Below are 4,869 nucleotides of genomic sequence, written 5' to 3'. Positions count from 1 at the left end.
CTGAGACTTTCCACAGCATTTTGCATTTCCCTAAGTGTGTCCATTGTTTCCTAAAGTTTTGATTGTTTTTTATTTATGCTATCTATTTTATTGAATATTTCTCTCTTCACTTCTGATATCTTTTTTTTCCCCTTACATTGGCCTTCATCTTTCTCTGGTGTCTCCTTGATTAGCTTAATAACTAACCTCCTGAATTCCTTTTCAGGTAAATCAGGGATTTCTTCTTGGTTTGGATCCATTCATGGTGAGCTAGTACAATTTTTTTCGGGGCAGCGGCGGCAGGGGGTGGGGGGGGGCGGCGGCTAAAGAAACTTGTTTTGTCATATTACCAGAGTTGGTTTTCTGGTTTCTTCTCATTTGAGTAGTCTCTATCAGAGGAAAGGTCTAGGGCTGAAGGTTGTTGTTCAGATTCTTTTGTCCCGTGGCATGTTCCCTTGATGTAGTACTCTCCTCCTTTTCCTATGGATGTGGCTTTCTGAGAGCTGAGCTGTAGTGATTGTTGTCTCTCTTCTGGATCTAGCCATCCAGCAAGTCTACCAGGCTCCAGGCTGGTACTGGGGGTTGTCTGCACAGTCCTTGATGTGAACTGTCTATGGGTCTCTCAGTCATGGATACCAGCACTCATTCCAGTGGAGGTGGCATGGGGGTGAAATGAACTCTGTAAGAGTTCTTAGCTTTGGTGGTTTAATGCACTATTTTTGTGCTGGTTGGCTTCCTGCCAGGAAGTGACACTTTCCAGAGACCATCAGCTGTAGTAGTATGGGGAGGAACAGGTGGTGGGTGGGTCCCTAGAATTCCCAAGAGTATATGCCCTTTGTCTTCAGTTACCAGGGTAGGAAGGGAAGGATCATGGGTGGGAGCAGGGCTAGGCATGTCTGAGCTCAGATTCTTCTTGGGTGGGTCTTGTTGCGGCTGCTGTGGGGGATAGGGGTGAGGTTCCCAGGTCAATTGAGTTATGTTTCTAGGAGAATTATGGCTGTCTCTACTGTGTCATACTGGTTGTCAGGTAAGTGGGGGAAAGCAGTCAGTCACACGCCTCATCCAGCTCCCATGCAATCCAAAGGGCCAGTCTCCCTCCCTCTGTGTCCCCACCAATAGCACCAAGTCTGTTTCCAGGCAGTGGGTAAGCAGGCCTGAAAACTTGCTCCAGGTTACCTGCCTTCCAGCTGCAAAAGCAAGTATGGTTTACCTTCTTCCTCTGCCTGTGGAGTCTACACACCAGATTCATGCCCTCCCCTGAGTTCTGGTCAGGAGACTTCTTGATCAGTACAAATTGTTCCAAAGTTCAGTGGAGATTTTCTTCTCCCAGTGGCCTTTTCCCAGTACCTCTGACTACCCTTCCAAAGGACCCCTGTGAGGTCAGGCAGAAATGGTTTGCTAGGGGACCCAACAAGGTCACAGGGCTTTTCCTGCTGCTTCCGCTACCCCTGTATTTTGCTCAGCTCTCTAAATTGATTCAGTTCCAGTTAAGGTCAGAATCTCCTCCCGTAATCTAGACCTTTGGTTTCCCCAGTGGGGGTGTGTGTTCTGGGGTGGACAATCTTCCTTCCCACTTTTACGGTTTGGGCACTCACAGAATTTGGGGTGTCTCCTGAGTCCTGCAGGAGCAATCCACTTCCTTCAGAGGGTCTGTGGGTCCTCTCAGATTTCCTGATTTATTCCTGCAGTCGTTCTGGAGCAAAAATTCATGATGCGAGTCTCCACACGCTGCTCTGTCTTTCTGAGTCAGAGCTGCAATCTAGTCCTGACTCCCATCCACCACGATCCTATGATCTTCCCACATTTTCTTTATTCATCCATTGATGGGCACACAGGTTGATACAATAGCTTGGCTTTTGTGAATAGTACTGCAATAAACATACAAGTGCAAGACATTCTTTACAAAAATAGTATAGACAATCCTAAAATGAGTATATCCCTTTGATATACTCTTTTCTTTTCCTTTGTGTAAATGTCGAGTAGTGAGATTGTTGGAGCACATGGTAATCAGATTTTCAGGTTTTGAGAAACCTTCATGCTGTTTTCTATAATGGCTGTACTAATTTACATTTCCCCTAGCAATAAGTAAGAGTTCCCATTTCTCCACATTTTTATCTGCACGTATTATTTCTTGTCTTTTTGATAACAACCATTCTAACTGGGATTAGATGATATCTCGTAGTTTTTATTTGCATTTCCCTGATAGCTAGTTATATTGATTACTTTTTCATACACCTGTTGGCCATTTGGATGTCTTCTTTTGAGAAATGTTTGTTAAAATCTTTTCCCTACTTTTTAATGAGATTATTGGTTTTTACTGTATTTTTGTTTGAGTTCTTTGTATATGCTGGATATTGGTCTTCTGTTGGATATATAGTTTGCAAATACTTCCTCCCATTCCACAGATGTCTCTTCACTTGGTAGGTTATGTCCTTTCCTTTGCTGTGCAGAAGATTTTCAGCTTTTCTGTCCCATTTCTTTATTTTTTTTAACTATGTGTGCATTTGAGGTCTTAGCCACAAAATCTTTGTAAATATCCCGAAGTGCTTTTCCCTATGCTTTCTTCTAGTTTTTAAAAAATAAGTTTGAGCGTTACATTTTCATTGTTCACATATTTAGAGCTGATTTTTGTATATGATGAGAGTATGGGGTCTAGGTTTATTTTTCTGCATATGGATATCCAGTTTTCCTAGCAATATTTATTCAAGAGGATATCTTTTCCCCAGTGTATGTTCTTGGCACCTTTGTCAAATATCGGTTGGTTGTCAATATGTGGATTTATTTTAATTTCTTTATTCGGTTTCATTGGTTTATTTGTCTGTTTTTATTCCAATGCCATGATGTCTTGGTTACTAAAGATTTGTAGTATATTTTAAAGTCAGGTAGTGTAATGCCTAAAGCTTTGTTCTTTTTAATCAAATTGCCTTGGCTATTCAAGTTATTTTGTGGTTCCATACAAATTTTTGGATTGTCTGTATTATTTTTGTAAACAATATCTTTTGTATTTTGATAGGGATTGCATTGAATCTGTAGACTACTTTGGGTAGTTTGGTTGTGTTAACAATATTAATTTTTCCAACCCATGAGCGTGGAATGTCTTTCCATTTGTTTATATCCTATTCAACTTTCATCAATGTTTTCTAGTTTTTCTTCTAGGGAATTTTCACCTCCTTGTTTACATTTATTCTTACTTTTTGAAGCTATTGTAAATGGGATTTCTTTCTTGATTTCTCTTTCATCTAGTTAATTACTGATGAAGACATGCTACTAATTTTTTCTTTTAAATTTGTATCCTGAGACTTTACTGAATTTTTTCACAGATTTAAGAGTTTTGTTGTGAAGTTTTAGATCATGCTACCTGCAGAGAGGAACAATTTGACTCCTGCTTTTCCAATTTAAATACCTGTTATTTCCTTCTCTTTTCTCATTGCCTTTGCTGGACTTGCAGTGCCATGTTGAATTAGAATGGGAAGAGTGGTTATCCTTGTTTTTGTTCTTAAGGAAGGGCTCCAGGTTTTCCTCATTCAGTATGGTGCTAGAAGTGGGTTTATCACATATGGCCTTTATTATGTTAAAGTATATTCCTTCTATGTATAATTTGTAGAGAGTTTTAATCACAAAGGGAATTTTATTAAATGCTTTTCCTGAATCAAGTGAAATGATCAGTTGTTCTTTAGTTGTTGGTGTGATGCATCACATTTATTGATTTGTCTATGTTGAATCGTCCTTGTATCCCTGAGATAAATTCCACTTGATCTTAGTGCATTATCTTTTTGATATGTTATTGGATTTAGTTTGGTGACTTTTTAAATGCATTTTGTACTTATGTTCAGCAGGGATATTGGCCTGTAGGGGCCTTTGTATTTGTTTTATTTTGCCTTGTTTTGGTGGTGCTGTGTTCTTATCTGAGTTGTTATTAGGGTACTGCTTGATTCATAGACAAATGTATAAAGCATTCCCTATCCTTCACATTTTGGGGACTACTTTGAGAAGTATATACCTGTCAGTTCTTCTATATATATTTGGTAGAATTCAGAAGTAAAGCCATCTGTTCTTGACCTTTTTGGTGGGGGAGTTTTTTTTATTGATTTGATCTCCATACTGATTATTGATTTCTTCAGGTTTTCTATTTCTTCCTGATTCAATCCTTGTAGTTTGTATGTATCCTGTAATTTATCCATTTCCTCAAGAGTTTTCAGTGTGTTAAGATATGTTTGTTTGTAATTGTCTCTAACAATCCTTTGTAGTTCTGTGATATCAGTTGTAATGTCACCTTTTTCACTTCTGATTTTATTTATTTGAGTCTTCTCTATTTATTCTTGGTTAGTATAGCTAATAGTATATTAATTTTGTTTATCTTTTCCAAAAATATACTTTTCATTTTGTTTTCTATTTTGTTTAGTGTACTTTGCCCTTTATTATTTCTTTTCTTCTACTATTTTGGTTTTGCTCTTCTAGCTCTTGAAGTATGTTGTTGGTGTGTTTATTTGAAACATTTCAATTGTTTCAGTGTTGTAATTTATTGGTATAAACTTCCCTCAAAATTCTGCATTGATTGTATCCCCCTAGTTTCAATATATTGTGGTTTTTATTCAGCTTTTATTATAGGTTTGGGAGCACATGTGCAGGTTTGTTACAAAGGTATATTATGGGGTATTTTATTTTCTGTTTCTGCATTTTCATTTGTATTTGTTGCTAACATGTTTTTGATTTCCTTTGTAATTTCCTCTTTGACTCAGTGGTCGTTTAGGAACATGTTGTTTAATTTCTATGTACTTGTTCAGTTTCCAGAGTTCCTCTTGTTAATATTGAATTTTATTCTACTATATTCTCAAAGTTACTTGATATGATTTTTATTTAACAATTTTTGTTGAAGTTTGTTTTGTGGCC

The sequence above is a fragment of the Mandrillus leucophaeus genome, unplaced genomic scaffold (genome assembly GCF_000951045.1).
Source record: "Mandrillus leucophaeus isolate KB7577 unplaced genomic scaffold, Mleu.le_1.0 Scaffold1080, whole genome shotgun sequence".
NCBI classification, from domain to species: domain Eukaryota; kingdom Metazoa; phylum Chordata; class Mammalia; order Primates; family Cercopithecidae; genus Mandrillus; species Mandrillus leucophaeus.
This window is presented reverse-complemented; position numbering follows the sequence as displayed.